The sequence below is a fragment of the Schistocerca serialis genome, chromosome 3, assembly GCF_023864345.2.
Source record: "Schistocerca serialis cubense isolate TAMUIC-IGC-003099 chromosome 3, iqSchSeri2.2, whole genome shotgun sequence".
NCBI classification, from domain to species: Eukaryota; Metazoa; Arthropoda; class Insecta; order Orthoptera; family Acrididae; genus Schistocerca; species Schistocerca serialis.
In genome coordinates this window covers 153,002,739-153,023,737 of record NC_064640.1, presented here as the reverse complement: position 1 = coordinate 153,023,737, position 20,999 = coordinate 153,002,739, and positions in this window count along the sequence as shown.

Below are 20,999 nucleotides of genomic sequence, written 5' to 3'. Positions count from 1 at the left end.
TCAGTTGAAGAGGAGTGAACGCTTCTAAAGAAGCCGGTCAAAGATGCTGGATGGACAAACAGAGATACAAGGATAGTAAGTATGAAGAAACCTTGGGTAGCAGATGTAAGACTTTAGCTCGTCGACAAAAGAAATAAGTAAAAACATGAGCAAAAGACAGGACTGCGCCTACACAGGGTGATTCACTAACTATTGCCACCAAGAATAACTCCGAAAGTATGGTAATAGCTGTAACGTTTGTCGGACAAAAGTTGCATGGGACAAAGGAGATCACAATAGGACGCTGGGCTTTTGGTGCTAGGTGGGGATGCATCAGTAATATGAATGTCAACTTTGTTTTTTTTTAATGGGATGCTATAGTTTGGTACTCGAAACGAATCCAGTGTTGTGTAACAGTAAGGTCTTTGAAGGTCAACGAAGGTCATAAAGGTGGCATAAACGTCCATTGACAGAAGGTGTTCGAAGTGATAATCATTAGTATCAATGCAGTACCGCAATCTTTTTGCATGAATTGAGTGTTATTTGTTGTAAAATCGGCACTTATTAAAACATATGCTCTGATAATTCTCTCTCTCATATCTTCAAGTGTAGATGGAACGGCTTTATAAACAATGTCGCCGGCCAGAGTGGCCGTGCGGTTCTAGGCGCTACAGTCTGGAGCCGAGCGACCGCTACGTTCGCAGGTTCGAATCCTGCCTTGGGCATGGATGTGTGTGATGTCCTTAGGTTGGTTAGGTTTAATTAGTTCTAAGTTCTAGGCGACTGATGTCCTCAGAAGTTAAGTCACATAGTGCTCAGTGCCATTCAAACCATTTTATAAACAATGTCTTTAATGAATCCCCAGAAGAAAAAACCCAGAGGCGTCAAGTCTGCCGAAACAACCGGCCGCGATTCTTCTCCGCCGCGTCCAATTCAACGATTTGGGAAATGTCTCTGCAACTCATTTCTAGCCATCAGCGAAAAATATGCCGGACACCCATCGTGTTGATACCACATTATCTTCGTTGTTCTTAAAGGTATTTCTTCCAATAACAGACCTAATGCCAGCCGAAGTGGCCGTGCGGTTAAAGGCGCTGCAGTTTGGAACCGCGAGACCGCTACGGTCGCAGGTTCGAATCCTGCCCCGGGCATGGATGTTTGTGATGTCCTTAGGTTAGTTAGGTTTAACTAGTTCTAAGTTTTAGGGGACTAATGACCTCAGCAGTTGAGTCCCATAGTGCTCAGAGCCATTTGAACCATTTGAACAGACCCAATGTTTCTTGCAGGAATGTGGTGTACTTCCTACCACTAACATTTCCTACGATAAATTAGGGGCCTACAATTCTGTCCTCCACAGTCCCATACCATACATTCACCGACCACAGTTTTTGGAGTGAAACTTGCCGCAGCCAACATGGATTTTCAGTTGCCCAATAATTCAAGTTATGCAAATTATCATTTCCATGGTTTGTGAATGTAGCCTCCTCAGTAAATAAAATCAAATTAATCAATGTGTCAACCCTCTGAATCTGAAGTTGAGCCCATCGGCAAAATCAAATGCGACGCATACATTCCGTACCACTTAACTCTTGGTGGAGACTGATATGGTAAGGATTATATTTATGGCGATGCAGAACACGAACAATACTACTCTGGTTCATGCCAGATTCTCTTGCGATCTGACGCGAACTAACACAAGGAACTCGATCTTCATCAGCAAGAGTACCAATCTCCGTTTCATCTTTAGTAACTTTTCTTTGCCGGACATGTTTCCGATGTGTTAAAGATTCACTTGTTCTCAGATTATCATACACATATTTAAATGTACGACGTGTAGAGTGAGTACGTTGAGAATATCTTTCAGCATATAGGTCTCTAGCTCTCACTGAATTTCGTTAGCATTCTCCGTAAATGAGATGCATATCGACTTGTTCTTCCAATGAGTACATCATTCACATTCGCTTGATTCTACTATACAGGATGAGTCTCCTAACGTTACCGCTGGATATATTTCGTAAACCACATCAAATACTGACGAACCCATTCCACAGACCGAACGTGAGGAGAGGGGCTAGTGTAATTGTTTACTACAAACCATACAAAAATGCACGGAAGTATGTTTTTTAACACAAACCTACGGTTTTTTAAATGGAACCACGTTAGTTTTGTTAGTACATCTGAACATATAAACAAATACGTAATCAGTGCCGTTTGTTGCATTGTAAAATGTTAATTACATCCGGAGATATTGTAACCAAAATTTCACGCTTGAAACCTCCGACGTTCAGTTGCGTGTTGTAACAAACACGGGCCACGGTCGGCAAGCAGCATCTGCAGGGACATGTTTACGATGACGACCGTGTTTACGAGTGTGGCTGTAGTGCACTGTTGTGGTTTGGTGTAGCTGTCGCAGTGTCCGCATTTAGGGCTTGCTGCTATTGTTATTCTGCATTCGTCTCCGCACGCAGACCAACTGTAGCACACCGTGTTACCAGACGTCTGTGATAGTGTAGTGTTGTAGGAACTGTGACCATGGTGTATTCGAACTCTGAAAAGGCGGAGATGATACTCATCTATGGCGAGTGTCGACGAAATGCAGCTGAAGCCTGCAGGGTGTGTGCAGAACGGTACCCGGACAGAGAGCATCCAACGTGCCGCACATTGCAGAACATCTACCGCCAACTGTATGCAACAGGTATGGTCGTAGCACGCAAACGGGTCCGTAACAGGCCCGTCACTGGAGAAGCGGGTGCAGTTGGTGTGTTAGCTGCTGTTGCCATGAACCCACACATGAGTACACGGGAAATTGCGAGAGCCGGTGGACTGAGTCAAAGTAGCGTCATGCGCATACTGCATCGTCACCGCTTTCACCCGTTTCATGTGTCGCTACATCAGCAATTACATGGTGATGACTTTAATAATCGAGTGCAATTCTGTCAATGGGCATTAACAGAGAATGCGTTGCAGTTCTACCTGTTTACCGATGAAGCGGGTCTCACAAACCATGGGGCAGTGAATCTACGGAACATGCATTACTGGTCCGTGGACAATCCTCGCTGGCTCAGACAGGTAGAGCGACAGCGACCGTGAACTGTAAATGTATGGTGCGGAATCATTGGCGACCACCTCATTGGTACTCACTTCATTACAGGTGCCCAAACAGCTGCAACATACATCGCGTTTCTACAGAATGATCTGCCAACGTTACTCGAAAATGTCCCACTGGAAACGCGTCGACGTATGTGGTATCAGCATGATGGTGCACGTGCACATTCCGCAATTAACACTAGGTTGACCCTTGACAGGATGTTCGACGGGCGTTTCATAGGACGTGGAGGACGCATAAATTGGCCAGCCCGTTCTCCTGGTCTTACACTTCTGGACTTCTTTCTGTGGGGTACGTTAAAGGAGAATGTGTGTCGTGATGTGCCTACAACTCCAGAGGATATGAAACAATGTATTGTGGCAGCCTGCGGCGACATTACACCAGATGTACTGCGGCATGTACGACATTCATTACGCCAGAGATGTCAATTGTGTGCAGCAAATGATGGCCACCACATTGAACATCTATTGGCCTGACATGTCGGGACACACTCTATTCCACTCCGTAATTGAAAACGGAAACCACGTGTGTACGTGTACCTCACCCCTCATGGTAATGTACATGTGCGTCAATGAAAAAGACCAATAAGAAGGTGTTAGCATGTGGACGTAATGTGCTGTTCCAGTCACTTCTGTACCTAAGGTCCATCACCGTTCCCTTTGGATCCCTACGAAATTCGGTGCTCTCCGATTCACACGATCGAACAGCGGAGGAGTGGTGCTCAAGCATCAAATTTAGGTTACAATATCTCCGGATGTAACTAACATTTTACAATGCAACAAACGGCACTGATTACGTATTTGTTTATATGTTCAGATGTGCTAACAAAACTAACGGGGTTCCATTTAAAAAAACGTAGGTTTGTGTTAAAAAACGTACTTCCGTGCATTTTTTTATGGTTTGTATTAACCAGTTACACTAGCCCCTCTCCTCACGTTCGGTTCAAATGGTTCAAATGGTTCTGAGCACTATGGGACTCAACTGCTGAGGTCATTAGTCCCCTAGAACTTAGAACTAGTTAAACCTAACTAACCTAAGGACATCACAAACATCCATGCCCGAAGCAGGATTCGAACCTGCGACCGTAGCGGTCTTGCGGTTCCAGACTGCAGCGCCTTTAACCGCACGGCCACTTCGGCCGGCCTCTCACGTTCGGTCTGTGGAATCGATTCGTCAGTATTTGATGTGGTTTACGAAATATATCCAGCGGTAATGTTAGGTGACTCACCCTGTATTAGTTCTACCGTTCCTGTTAGTGTTGTATTGTGAAACCATCGAATGGCGTTTACTTGTCAATGGCACGTTAGATGGGTACGCTGTATTTGCAGAATATTTACTGTTTACACGATATGTGAAAGAGAATTGTCAGAGCCTGTGTTTCGACAAGTGCCGATGTGATAAGGAATACCACTCAATCCATGATAAGAAGATTGCAGCACTGCATTGATACCAGTGGTTATCACTTCGAACACCTTCTGTAAATGGACGTTCATGTCACCTTTGTGACCTTCGTTGACCTTCAAACACCTTACTGTTGCACATCATTGGATTCTTCTCTATAGCCGCTATCAGCCAATAAGTACCAAACTATAACATCCCATTTAAAGAGAATCAAGTTGACCTTCATATCTCTGACTCGACCCTACCTGGAAACAAAAAACCAACGTCATATTATGGCTCCAGTTGTCCCATGCAACGTTTGTCCCACAAACTTTTCAGCTACTATCAGACTTTTTCAGTTACTCTTCGTGGCAATAGTCAGCGACTAACCCTGTATAAACCCGTTAGGATTTAAATAAATAGTAAATGCATGGTAACCTAATGTGAAGAAACAGAAGCAGAAATGATCATTGAAGGACAGATTCAACTTATAGACAAGTCAAAACTATATTCGGTGAAACTGAAATCAAGGATGGTAACATTAAAAATTGCAACGGGAACTCCACTGTTAGAGCAGGAAAGAGATTGCCGCGCCGGATTAGCCGAGCGGTCTGAGGCGCTGCAGTCGTGTACTGTGCGGCTGGTCCGGCGGAGGTTCGAGTCCTCCCGCGGGCATGGGTGTGTGTGTTTGTCCTTAGGATAATTTAGGTTCAAATGGCTCTGAACACTATGGGACTTAACTTCTGAGGTCATCAGTCCCCTAGAACTTAGAACTACTCAAACCTAACTAACCTAAGGACATCACACACATCCATGCCCTAGGCAGGATTCGAACCTGCGACCGTACCGGTCGGGCGGATCCAGACTGTAGCGCCTAGAACCGCTCGGCCACTCCGGCCGGCCGATAATTTAGGTTAAGTAGTGAGTAAGCTTAGGGACTGATGACCTTAGCAGTTAAGTCCCATTAGATTTCAGACATTTGAAGATTTTTTAAAAAAATTTTTATTTTGTATTTTTATTAATTAATTAATTAATTTATTTATTTTTTTGCAGAAAAGAGATCAAGAGATCAGATGGGAGAAGAGAATACACTGAAGGCCAATACGAAGGCGAGGACCTGTCTGACGACGTATTAGAAGACGAAACTAGTTTCGATACGGATGAGATAGGTCGTCCACTATTAGAGTCAGAATTTAAAAGAGCTCCAGAAGACCTGACGTCAAAGAAGGCAGAAGGGATAGATAACACTCTATCGGAATTTCTGAAATCATTCGGGAAGTGGCAAAAAACGACTATTCGAGTCTGTGTTCAGAATCTACACTGAACCAACAAAGAAACTGGTGTAGGTATGAGCATTCAGACACAGAGATATGTAAACAAGTAGAACACGGTGCTGCCGTAGGGAACTCCTATATAAGACAACAAGTGTCTCGCGTAGTTGTTAGATCGGTTACTGCTGCTACGATGGCAGGTTATCAAGATTTAAGTGAGTTTGAACGTGGTGTTATAGTCGGCGCACGAGCAATCGGACACAGTATCTCCGAGGTAGCGATGAAGTGGGGATTTTCCCGTTCAACCATTTCACGAGTGTACCTTGATTATCAGAACTCCGGTAAAATATCAAATCTGCGACATCGCTGCTGTCGGAAAAAGATCCTGCGCGAACGGAACCAACGACAACTAAACAAAATCGTTCAACGTGACAGAACTGAAACCCTTCCGCTAACTGCTACAGATTTCAATGCTGGGCCAACAACAACTGTCAGTGGGCGAACCATTGAACGAAACATCATCGATATGGGCTTTCGGAGTACCCACTCGTGTACCCTTGATAACTGCACTGCACAAAGAATTACGCCTAGCCTGGGGCCGCAAACACTGACATTGGATTTCTGATGAGTGGAAACATGTTGCCTAGTCAGACGAGTCTCATTTTAAATGGATCGAGCGGATAGACGTGTAAGGGTATGGAGACAACCTCATGAATCCATCGACCGTGCATGCCAGCAGGAAACTACTCAAGCTGGTGGAGGCTCTGTAATAGTGTGAGCGTATGCAATTGGAGTGATATAGGATCCCTGATACGTCGAGTTACGACTCTGACAGGTGACATGTACAGAACTATCCTGTCTGGTCACCTGCATCCATTCATGTTCATTGTGCACTGGGCAATTCCAGCAGGAAAATGCGACGCCCCACACTTCCAGAATTGCTACAGAGTGACACCAGGAACATTCTTCTAAGTTTAAACACTTTCGCTGGTCACCAAACTCCCCAGACATTAACATTACTGTGCACAATACGGATGCCTTGCAACGTACTGTTCAGAAGAGATTTCTGTCCCCTCGTACTATTACGGATTTATGGACATCTCTGCAAGATTCATGGTTTTATGCGGTCCAGCGCTACTTCAGACATTAGTAGAGACTATACCACGCCATATTGTGGCACTTCTGCGTGCTAGCGGGGGTCCTACACGATGTTGGGCAGGTGTACCAGTTTTCGTGGCTCTTCAGTGTATAAGACTGGCGGCGCACCATCTGACTTTCGGAAAAAAAATCATTCACACATTTCTGAAGATAGTAAGGGAAGATAAGTGTGAAACTTATCCTACGATCAGCTTAACAGCTCACATATCCAGCTCATATATCCATGCTTCTGAAGAGAATAATATACAGAACAATGGAAAAGGAAATTGAGGATCAGCTAGATGACGATCAGTTTGACGTTGTAAAACGTGAAAGCACCTGAGAGGCGCTTCTTACGTTTCGCTTGGTAATGGAAGCAAGACCGAAGGAAAATCAAGAGACGTTCATAGCATTCATCGACCTGGAACAAGAGTTCGACATCGCAAAGTGGTGCACAATGTTCGAACTTCGGAAACAAACAGGTAATGTACAACAGGCATAAGAACCAAGACCGAACAATAAGAGTGCTAGACAAAGAACGAAGTGCTCGGATTAAACAAGTGTGTAAGATTGATATGCACACTTTCGCCCCTTCTGTTCAGTCTATACGTCGAAGAATCGATTACAGAAACAAAAGAAAGGTTCAAGAGTGGGATTAAAATTCAGAACGAAAGGAAATCAATGAGAAGATTTTCTGATGATATTTCCATCCTCACTGAAAGTGAAGACGAGTTACACGATCTGCTGGATGGATTGAACATTTTATTAAGTACAGAATATGGATTAAGAGTAAACTGGGAAGGCTAAAACTTATGAAATGTAGCATGAAGGAGAATAACGAGAAACTTAACAACAAAACAGGGGATCATGAAGTAGACGAAGTTAAGGAATACTGCTACCTTGCAGGCAAAATTACCCATGACGGCTGAAGCAAGATGGACATAAAGGCAACCTAGCACAGGCGAGGAGAGCATTCCTGGCCAAGAGAAGTCTACTGGTATGTCTTATGTTGACGAATGTAAGTTTGGTTCGCAGCGTTGTATGATGGTGGATCATGGGCAGTAGGAAAACCGTAACAGAAGATAATCGAAGCGTTTGAGATGTGGTGCTACAGAATAATGTTGAAAATTAGGTGTACAGAAGCTCTCCATAGGACAAGCGAAGGAAGGAACGTATGGAAAGCAATGACAAGAAGAAAGGACAGGATGGTAGGACACGTATTATGGCATCAGAGAATATTCTGAGATGAAGAGGTTAGCGCATGAGATGACTTCTTGGCAGCCTACCTCAAACCAGTTAAAAGACTGATGACTGAAAAAAATCGATTTTTGGACTTCATCACGCTTATGGGTTTCTTATTGTATAATACAAATAAAATTATAGATTTCTGACTGAAAACGAAAATTCGATCTTTGACCAAAATTAAAATAATGCTCAAAGTGTCTAAGATTTTAAGCACAGAACACACATGTCACTACCGTTAAAACCTAACTGATCTATAACTTTACAATAATACATACGACTAGCATACTGACACTACTGATAGAACCTACAGATTAAGGTACACCGACCCAAAGATCTATTATTGTGCAACACTTTACGAGCACAATGGACCGTCAAATTTTTCCACATCTGAATTGTCTATATTCCTTATTAAAATCCACATGCCCTTCTTTTGGCGCTTCTGAAATAAACTACACGTTAGTCGATGACCTTCTTTGAACCATCCATTAAAGTCACCAAAATCCATAACAAGTTTTTCTATAGCATTTTCAAACACACATAATCACAACTGATAGTGCTACATACAGCTTAAAATGCATTGACCTACACGAATAGTTTGATATTTGCACCAAAGCAAACAATGCCTAGAATTATGAAAAACTCGTCTTAGTTAAGCTAAAACTGATATCAAATTCAGCCATCATTATTGTGACCCTCATGCTAGGTGGATCAAAACCATTGATATTGAAATAGCATACTGAATAGTAATAACACGCATTCATATAAGTTATAAGCGAGGCTAGTTGTGCTTTAATTATCTACTTTCTAAAGTCACTGAAGTCGTAAAGTAAACCCTTGCCATGGTATTAACTTTATACTGTAGTACGAACGTATGTCATCTTTTGCTGTTGCGCAATGGAGCGTATAATACTACCGGTTCTTACTATGTAACTAACATTTAGAAAAATGTCACTCCTGTGAAAGGATTTTTATTTTACCACGACAGTGTGTAATGGATAACCTATTCGACTAATTCTCGTTTCTGTAAATACGAGGGTTGGAACTTAAGTAGTGGCAACTATTTATTCGCAACCGATACAAAAGAGTTACATGTTTGCACCTGTTACTGTCCTTCAAAGTAGTCAACAGCGCTGTGTAGAACTCGTTGTCAGCGATGTGGGCGGTGCAGTATACCGTTAGCAGAGCGTGTTCTGTTGATGGTGCGAATGGAGCGGTCTACTGCCTGTCGAATCTCTGGAACAGTTCTGAAGCGAATGCCACGAAGTGGCTCCTCCTTCTTCGGAATCAAATCAAAGTCACAGGGTCGTAAGTTCGGGGAGTATGGTCGATGGTACAGTACTTCCCAGTCCCATCGACTGAACAGAGCAGCCACAGCTTGCGCTGTATGCGCTCGCGGATTGTCGTGCAAAATGATGGGTGAAAGTGTCGTTGCTTCTTTCGCAAAGCTGGTCGTAGGTGAAGTTCCCAAAACGAACAGTAATACTGTGCACTGACGGTTTGCCGTGGAGGAACGTAATGCGTTAGGATAAAACCATCTCAGTCGTACACGAGAATCACCATAACTTTACACCGCTCCATTCGCACCGTCAACAGAACAGGCTCACATAACGGTATACTACGCTTTTCACATCGTTGGCAACGGGTTTTACACAACGCTGGTGACTACTTTGAAGGACAGTAACAGGTGCAGACATGTAACTCTTTTGTATCGGTTGTAAATAAATAGTTCCCACTATTTAAGTTCCAACCCTCCTATATATACTGAAGGACCTAATAGCAGAACAAAATTGGAACTTAGCCAAGGTTCTGTTAGTACTAAAGTGAACTGTGATAACGCAAAAGGTAACTGGTAGCCAGCCTAATAAGGCAAAGTTGTATCAACTACTAGCACTCTTCATAAGGAAAGTAAACCATTAGTATTTGCTTTACCTGATATTGAAATACTGTTTTTGCATAAGGGACACAAGATAGAAGCACAACTCAGCACGTACTACACGAGTGATTTGCTATGAATAACAGAATGAGTAGTAATATGTTTTGGCAACAAATGGCTCTCAAATGTTCAAATTTGTGTGAATTTCTAAGGGACCAAGCTGCCGAGGTCATCGGTCCCTAGACTGATACACTACTTAAACTAACTTATACTAAGAACAGCACACACACCAATGCCCAAGGGAGGACTCGAACCTCCGAAGGGGGGAAATGGCTCTCATTAACACTTACTACCTGTTTATTAAATCAGAAATCGAATCTTCATTACAAGTGGAACACTACTAACTTAGACATGAGGTCACTTTATCAGCAGCATTACTTTGAAATACTGTCATTGAAATGGTTTTGTGATAATTATATGCTCTATTCTGATTATTGTTTGCTTACTCAAGGAGCATTCACATCTTTATACTATATAACTCAAATAAACATGTGGTTCCTAGGTCTTTTACAGTTTGAAAAGTGCTAGTGCGTTCATTACTATAGAATGTAAAAGTTATAAGAATGAAAGCTGCGCTTGTTTTGTACTATTACTGTAATACATTCTGCAAAACTGGTTTGACAGCTGAAATGCGGACCCTGAAACATTACTATAAACTGATTCTGATCAAAACTGAACATTTTAGTTAATACACTCTAAGAGAAACACCTTTCAATTACACACACTTTAAAATATAAGTACTATTGCAAATCTGCTCGGTAATTATTCTGAACAGTGGCCCTCCAACTTTAATAGCCGGTAACAATTCTGAATAATCCCAGTATTATTCATATAAATTTCCTACTGTACTGGGATTTCGATAAGAACAACATTTAAGCAAAACACTTTATGTCTTGTCTTTGCAGTTGTGGTTTCGTAAAACTTTAAGTATTCTTTTATGAAAAAGTACGAGTGGAGTAGTTCGAAAACTAGGATAACTGAATAATTATGAAATTTACTACTCCATAAAAGTTCCTAATTTCTGTTGCTGAAAATAATTACTTTTCAGTTCAAAAAAGTAAGATACTCGGAAACTTTCCAGCACCTGGAGAAGAACCCTGCCTCGGTAAATGACTAGGGATTAAGTATGGGTTTGCGACACAAAGTTTATACAGAATAGCATTATTAGTTGAATAAGAAACCTAATAACTGTTCCACGCTTTTATGCAGTATTGAACCAATAATTTGAGATACAGGTGATGGCCGTGGCAAATTCCTGTTGATACTGAAGAAGGCTGCAAAAGTAACCATGCCTCTTGTTGTGTAACAGGCTATGAAAATTCTCTTCTTAGTGTCGAATTTTCGTAGTACAGAGCTAACCGGTGTATACTATGAATAATAAGCCAAATTGCTTCACATCAGAGGCACTTAAATGTGATCTGCAGAGTATCCAAGTAGATGTAGATATTGTGTAATCTTGCTGTTCTTCTTGCCTCGTTCAGAGCACCAAATGTTATATCATGAGGTTTGTAAAGCTTCACTGGATAGCAACTAAATTAAGCCTCAATGTTATCGGACACAGCATATGAAACTTCATAGTAGTTACTGCCAAAACACGAACTGAAAATAATATTATTTGAAGTAACAATTTTTCACTAAGTAACTGTGGTCTGAGAAATTATCTTGGTGACTTTCAGGTTTATCGTCGTTCTGAAGAACCGAATACAAAAGTCCATGGCCTTTTCTGAAGCACATTTGCGTTGATATTTTCATGATTTACTTATCTAATGCTTGAAGGGGATCCTTTCAGTCCTCAGACCTTCCAAACCAACAGTCATAAATGTAACAGGGACCTGTGTATCGCGCCTTCTTCAGAAATTCCGTCTGCAAACCTATTGTATTAAAACTGTGTAACCAGTGACACTAGGATAGTTACTTATTTTATGATTCAAACAACAGGCAGACTGCTTTTTTATTTCGTGCACCTAATTGAATTCAGCAAAGAAGTGGATAATGAAACAGGCATTAGCTTCCTATAGTTACATCAGCGCCAAATATCTTTCCTCATTACGAAACTTAGCATATCTTCATCGTACTGATAGAACGACTAAATCAGTTGAGAATCTCTACACAGACTTTTCGTGTGGTAGCAGCAGGTATGAGCTTTGTTATTACTGAAGAATTCAATACGTTTTGGAACTCACAAACTTTCATCTTAACTGCACTTGAAAGAACTAAGCTAATGTTTACATTAGTTGCCGTATTAAAATTTCATACGTAAAAGCGTTACTCCGACAGCAGCACAGTCGAATATATATCGAAATTACGGCACACGTATGAAACTATTATTAAATAGAAAATTGTCTGTATGGGAAAGAGAAGGAAAGAATGTATGAAAAGTCATATCTAAATCCTTACATACCCACTTATAAGAATGTAACAGGCACATACATGTATTTTCGTTTGCAAACACAAGAAGCAAAAAGAAAAGAAAGCTTATCTCCCTTCCCAAAACTAGAGGGAATGATTACTGATTGTGCCTATGTACAGCTTCCCGTCACCAGGTTGTTGTATCCTTTGACCATTCAAAGCAAGCCAAGCGCCAGTCCAACACGATTATTGGGTGATTTCCATCTCACAGCATTCCATCCATATTAAATCTGCCTTTTCATCACCAGATCGTGGCACGAGCGTCAGTTTGACTTGCTTGCCCCAACATTATTCCATCCGGCAAAATTTAATATTCGCAGTCCGGTATCCACCCCTTCGTAGCAGTGCAACCGTTTGAAGCTGACTGACCTCAGCAGTGGCTAAACGGGGACTGCCTATGCTCTATCCTCGTGCGTCAATCCTCTAACTGTCAAAAGCGTTATTACTTACTCTATCTTGCAACGGAAGAACACTTTCATAATAAAACGATATTTTTTCCCTTCTGGGGAGCATCAGCTTCTACAGAGGCTTCATTATGCAGCCTTCACAGTATTTATTTTGCCTTATGGAATCAATAAACAGAAACATAATTAGTATTAACGAAAACATGTACAATGTACTGTAGATAATCACGTAATCTTTTTTTACGCAGAGTGTAGTTAGTAAGAACAGTGCATGTCATTTATATGCGTGTTTGTAGTGTTGCCTTGTTACAAACGGCCCATTTGCTGGACTTTTGCATCAGATAGGTGTTTCTTTGCTGACAGAATGGGTTTAGGAGATACAATGGTACCTCTGATAGCCTGACCCTGCTAAAGACTGCTATAAGACTGCCTCTGTTGCTCTGCCTTCACATTATTAGTGGTTTTCTTCGTCTGTGGAGAGACCACGATATCATTTGGAAGTGCAATATAATCAAAGAGACCAAACATTGCGTTTTGAGAGACGTCTACTGTTTAATTTTTTATTTTCCATTACTCTCCTCACGCTATAGCTACACTTTCTGCAATTTTATGTCTGATTGCTACACTCTACAAAACTGTGTTCTACATTGCAGTATTTTAAGTGTGACGTTGATGGCAACAATGATACACATTTTTACGCCCACGATAAGAGCCGCTTGAGTGCTTCTTGTTCGTTAATTATCTACAAATAATGTCTTCAGTTTCCATCCTTACAGAAAAAAGCACCAGATACGTACGACGTTTCTGATGGTCGACTATTCGACGTTAAAAACAGATCTCAAGTTTTGAATGTAAAAATTAAAGCAAGTTAGTTTTAAGCGTCATATGCATTTCTTTAACCTTCTAGGGCTTGGAATTTTAAATATTGGTTTTCAGGCAGAAAGATAAGTGACTGCCCCACTGAGAGCAACTAAAAACGTGGTCCCAAACTGCAGATGATATTTTAGAATGCTCTTCACATAGAACATGGGTCCGACCGAATTCCTGTGCTCGAGTTTCTTGGAACCCTTGTATAGTCCCCGTTCGATTATAAATGCACGCAGCGAATCCAGTCGTTCGCCATACATAAAGACACAGAACGCAGTCCAATACTGGTAATTGTGTGACCACAGTGCCGTTTCTGACCTGTCTACATGTCCAGCCGCTGCTTTGAGGCTAGCGAGCCACCCTTTCACAACAGGAGGTAGCACTTCATGATGTGACAGTCCTACAAAATATCTTCTGAACCCCACGCACCTGCGTTTTGACCGTTCATAGCCCGCCTACCTAATGACTTACCCATAATTATCTACGAATAACGAGATCTTTCGGAATTCATGCATAGGGCTATATTTTAAAAATTCGAGTGTGGTGGTGACACAGTGTAACTATGTTCTATAGTCCCATAAGCTTTAACCTCACATTTTAGCTAGAAGATCATGCTCGAAATGGAAGAAGCGTCGCTGGCGTTGATAGGTAACAGGTTGTGGACCGTGAAATTATCAAGTCGGGGCGTATCTGCAATTCACAGAGACGAAATGAAGCCTCACTCGCACATCTCTGTATTGGACGACGGCCCATTACTCTTGGCTTCTTGCTCCGCGAAACAACGGACACTCTTGTACTGTCTGAGGTAAACACCTCTCTCTCTTTTTTTTTCAGAGAAATTACCTTCATATAATTGTATATTTTAATATTCATTCGCTCCACGTTGTTGTGGTTTCAGATCTAGAATCATTATCAAGTGTGAAAGTGAAATGTCACAAAATGTTCGACATACCTGAATGACACGTCATCATCGAAATATTACAACATATATTTGGTCTTACAACCTGCTCGCCGCATTACACAACATTAGAGCAGAGCAAAAATAGTTAATATGGTTGACATACTGCACAGAAGACAGACTTTAACTTACTGTATGGCGTTTAATACGGCCGACAGAGTGCTGTGACTGTTATGCTACATGGACTAACGTTAACATTTGTTAGATTCTTAGGTCTGGCTCAGGCATGTTAAAGTACTGTAAAGGCCATCATATACATAATACAGTAAGCTGAAGTGTGTCTGATGCGGTCAGTGTCAGCTTTCTTATATATATTTGATCTGTACCTATATCCTGTAATGCGAAGACTCGTTTATAAGACCAGATATATGTTATAATAGACTCTAAGACAAATAACGATGCAGTACCAAGGAGTTATCCCCATGGTACCTAGTTCGGTAGATGTGATGTTCCAAAATGTCCCAAAAATGATTACATTTTGAGAAAAATTGGATGATTGATTCAAGAGAAACAGCTTCACAAACGAAGCAAGTCAGTATCGTGTTGGTCAACCGCTGGTCCTTATGTAAGCAATTGTTCGGCATGGCATCGATTGATAAAGTTATTGGATATCCTCCTGGGGGATATCGTGCTACAGTCTGTCCAATTGGCCTGTTAGATCAACAAAATATAGAGTTGACTGAAGGGCCCTGCCCATAATTCCCCAAACGTTCCCAATTGGGGAGATATCCGTTAACGTAGCTGACCAAGGTAGGGTCTGACACGCTCGAAGACAAGCAGTACAAAATTCCATCGTCTGCGGGCGGGCATTATCTTGTTGGAATGTAACCGCAGGATGGCTTACAGTAAAGGGAAACGAAACAGGGCATAGATTATCGTCGACGTACCCCTCTGCTATAACAGTGCCGCGGATGACAACAAAACGGGTCCTGGTATCGAAAGAAACGTCAAAAAAAATGGTTCAAATGGCTCTGAGCACTACGGGAATTAACTTCTGAGGTCATCAGTCCCCTAGAACTTAGAACTACTTAAACCTAACTAACCTAAGGATATCACACACATCCATGCCCGAGGCAGGATTCGAACCTGCGGCCGTAGCGGTCTCGCGGTACCAAACTGTAGCGCCTAGAACCGATCGGCCACCCCGGCCGGCAAGAAATGTTACCACTGATCGTCAGTCCTAGTTAACGTGCAATATGGAATGCGACGCTCAGGTTGATATCCAACCGCTGTCTGGGGGATCTCCAGACACGTCTTCGCTCGTCATCGGGGCCCAGTTCGAAGCGAGATTCATCACTGAAGACAGTTCTACTCCAGCCAATGAGATTACGAGTGAAAGACGTGTCTGGGATTGGATTGATTTAGGTGAAGAGACCAAACTGCGATGTCATCGGTCTCATCGTATTGGGAAAGGATGGGGAAGGAAGTCGGCCGTGCCATTTCAGAGGAACCATTCCAGCATCTGCCTGAGGCGATGTAGGAAAATCACGGAAGACCTAAATCAGGATGGCCGGACGCGGGATTGAACCGTCGTTCTCCCGAATGTGCTAACCACTGCTGCAACTCGCTCGGTCGTCTCTGGGGACACCATGCACAGTGATGAGATACCAACCTGATTTCTACATGCCACACGGAGTGACAACCAGGAATGATGGTTTGGGGTCACATTTCTGTTCACAGTATCACTCCTTTGGCTGTCATGCACGGTACTCTTACAGCTCAGCGGTACGTCAACGTTATTCTTCACCCCGTTTTTTTTTTTTTTTTTTTGCCATTCACTGAAAAACAATCTTCGCCTTACACTTAGATTTCACCAAGTCAATGCCCGTCTACGCACGATTAGGTTTGAAAACTCTTGAAGCATTGTGGGCAGGTCCCTCCAACAAGCTCGGGATTTGGACGCTTTAGAGCGCCAGTTGAGCAGAATGTGGCACGATATCCATCAGGAGAACATCCCAAAACTCTATCCATCAATGCTGAACCGAAAAACTAGTTACAGAAGAGCCAGGGGTGGACCAACAACACGTTACCGACTTGGCCGCGCGGGGTTAGCCGAGCGGTCTGAGGCGCTGCAGCCATGGACTGTACGGCTGGTCCCGGCGGAGGTTCGAGCCCTCCCTCGGGCATGGGTGTGTGTGTTTGTCCTTAGGATAATTTAGGTTAAGTAGTGTGTAAGCTTAGGAACTGTTGACCTTAGCGGTTAAGTCCCATAAGATTTCACACACATGTTTTTCGTTACCGACTTGCTCAATTTGTCAAGCTCTTTCTCTTGCGTAAATCATCCTACGTTTTCTCAGTTGTAGTCCTTCGTTGGTCGGCACTCGCACATCATATCTACCAGTTTCCGTTCTCTGTCCGAAGTGGATAATTGAGTCATGTTTTTTTTTAATGTATTTCAATGATGACATGCCTTTTAGACACGTCAGACACTATACGCCATCTCGCCTTTGCACTTGACGAGGGCTATTACGATAAAACCACAGTAGCATGAAACAAATAAACAATAAAAATGTTAGAGTACTGTACAAAGTGAAATGACAGGAATTTCACTCTAAAATTGTAAATGACTGTGGTCCGCTACTAATGAAAAATCATTAAGTTCCGTAAAACTGCCTAAATATGTGACACCATGAGCAATTTGTATAACATAACCTTATACAAATATATAATGCGACACTAATTTCCACACAAAAGGAATTTTTTAACCCTTATCCTTCAATTCTGATAGCAATGAAGATTTTATGTGTAATGAGATATTCGCAATGTCCAAAATTAATCGTTACTATGTCTCCGCCCCTACCCTAGCGGAGGACGTAAGTGTGACATGAAGTTAAAGACAATGGCTGAAGAAAATTTTTTGTAAGATTTTGCTCTTATACAGAAGGCTATGAACATATAACTTAGTTATATAAACTTACTTTCAGTAAGTTAGCTATTCAAAGTTATTAGCAGTAGTAGTAAGTTTCGAAGAAGTCAACAAATAATTTTTGTCACATAAAAATAAAATACTTTGCGACCTGCTCAAGTGCAATTTACGCACCTGTAGCTTCTATCACTAATGTCATCACCATGAAAGATCGCACTGCAGCAGAGCTGTACGGTGAATGTTGACCCGAGATGTAGCATTTAAGAATAAGAAGCTGGTTATTACAAAGTAATAACGCAGTCACAGAGTTTCCCTGTTTTACGGCACCTCTTTCATTTCATTCTATTGTATTAGTGTGCAGTTTCGTATTCTGAGGAGATGCCTTCTACACTCTGTTTTATCTGACGACGAAACATATTTTATTTTAGAATTAAACTTATTGTATTGACTCAGAATATCCCGATGAAACTGTCAATGAGTTGCAGAGTACCTAGCTAATCCTTCTTCACGTTAGTGGTCATACAGTCACACGTTGTTGGTGTAGCTTTCTTTAATTTTCCTTGTTGAATACTTTTCTTACTTTACTTTATCACATGATATACAGTAAGTTCCACAAGAAAGTGTACATCTTCCTCTATATGAAATAAAAGACATTAATATAAATATATGTTTTCCATGAAAATACTCGTTATTACTAATTGCACAGTTACCTAATAGTTAATCCAATCGCCGCCATTATCGATTATAACTTGGCACGTTAGCCCTCTCTCCGGTAAATAATCCAAGTTTCCAAACTGTAAATATCGTTTGAACCACTTCGCAACGAATGTCTTCGATTCTCTAGGAATTTTAGCAGCAGCTCTATATGAAAGCTTTGGCCCCTTTGGATGATTTACAAGGAACACTGCCTCGTGACGCTTCAGATAATTCGCACTCATTTTGAACTGCAACTGACAAAACAAAACATTCAACTCTCACACTGTTTATTCACACACTGTGCAAAGGCGCCTTGATTACAGATTCGAGACCACTACCAGATATATTGCTGCAGTCGTTGCATTTAAAATTATGGCGTACACTTTCTTGTGGAACTCACTGTATCACCCCACAAATAATACAGCCTTTATCTTTTGTATGTGAAGGCGTGTGTGAGTGTGTTGTACACATTTCTGCGTAAATTTAAACGAATAATTCTTATAGTAACATTCATTCAAAGATATACTGTCGATGGTCGACAACACCGGTCACTTCTTCGACAGATATTGCTTTCAAACTTCTACGCTCTATATTGGTTACAAAACGTGAGGATGAAAGTAACTTTCACATAACGTGTCATTACCGAGTAACATAGATCGGTCAGACTTGGACCAATACACAGAAACAACTGCTACGGTGTAGGAATGACACTTTTATCGAAGATCATTACTTACACGGAAGTCACCGTGATTCGTGATGCTCCTCTGTAAATTACAAATAGGTGGCGTGATGATCAACACGGGCGGTGACGCATGCTCTGCAACTTGCTCTCGTAAGGACCACAAGGTTAGTTAGGAGTCCTACTGGTAATGAGGTTCATTCGTCCACTAGCGCGGTTATCAACTACTGAATGGTCTATGGTGCACGTGGATGTGCATCCCGCACTTGTTCGAAGCGATCTAAGTTGGGGAACGGGCAGTCGGTTCCCCGAATATCCCGTCGTTCGAACAACTCTTCCACCTGTTCTGTTCGATGCACTGTGATCCGTAAAAATTAAGTCAGGGTCCACAACAAAAATGGTTCAAATGGCTCTGAGCACTATGGGACTTAACATCTGTGGCCAGCAGTCCCCTAGAACTTAGAACTGCTTAAACCTAACTAACCGAAGGACATCACACACATTCATGCCCGAGGCAGGATTCGAACCCGCAACCGTAGCAGTCGCGCGGTTCCGGACTGAGCGCCTAGAACCGCTAGACCACCGCGGCCGGCAAGTCCGACAACAGCCCTACAAAGACGCACATCGAGAGGGACTACAATGTCACAATAACCCTGTACGGTGAGTATGCCGTGTTCAAATGGTTCAAATGGCTCTGAGCACTATGGGACTTAACATCTGTGGTCATCAGTCCCCTAGAACTTAGAACTACTTAAACCTAACTAACCTAAGGACATCACACACATCCATGCCCGAGGCAGGATTCGAAACTGCGACCGTAGCAGTCCCGCGGTTCCGGACTGAGCGCCTAGAACCGCTAGGCCACCGCGGCCGGCTGTGCCATGTTCAACGATTTGAAGATCAGTATGCCCATGCAACATTAGGCCTCACCATACTACTACGCATCCTGTTTGACAGTGTTCCTGGGTGCATTATATATGGTCATAAGAGAAAAGGTGGAAAAACGTAACGCACTCAGGCCTCCAAATCATTTTTAAGGATGACAATGAGCGACCCCATCCCTCAACTTGAATCCCATAGAGTTAGTGTGGGATGCATTGGGGGGACGTATTGCAGAACGTCCACATGCACCAGCGACCATCCAGCAGCTTTTAAGCACGCTAGTCGAGGAATGGAGCGCTTTACCACAAGAACTCATTACCAACATTGTGGCTAGCATGGGAGAACGTCACAGAACTTTCCGTGGTGATCACACACCCTAGTACGAACCACGTCCCACCTTTTGTAACGTCCAGATGGCCATCATAAACTACAACGCCTTCAGCGTAATTATTGACTTTAATGTCATCTGTTCCTGTCACTGCGTATTTCTTTAAGTTATCTTCTGTCTTACACTGATGAAGTTCTTTCTATGTATGGCCCAAGTTTCACTGAGCTATGTCATGCGATATTTACTTTCGTCCTTAATTTTTGCACTCAATTTTTTAATTTTTCTGGTAAATCTCTGTTTTTTGCTCGTCCTACCAAAGATATTTTTATATCTCACGTATTATCTTGATACAGATAAGCTGATGCACTATAGTTTTAAGGTTTACTTTTAAATCGTGGCATAGTGGCAGTCTCAATATTTCACAAACACACACATATATCCAGGGTGGTCCATTTATCGTGACCGGGCCAAATATCTCACGAAATAAGCCTCAAACGAAGAAACTACCACATCCGGAGTGGCCGAGAGGTTCTAGGCGCTTCAGTCTGGAACCGCGCGACCGCTACGGTCGCAGGTTCGAATCCCGCCTCGGGCATGGATGTGTGTGATGTCCTTGGGTTGGTTAGGTTTAAGTAGTTCTAAGTTCTAGGGGACTGATGACCATAGAAGTTAAGTCCCAGAGTGCTCAAAGCCATTTTAACCACTTTCTTGAAAAAACTACAAAGGACGCAACTTGTCTAACTTGAAGGTGGAAACCAGATGGCGCTATGGTTCGCCCGCTAGATGGCGCTGCCATAGGTCAAACGGTCATCAACTACGTTTTTTTAAAATAGGAGTCCCCATTTTTATTACATTTTCG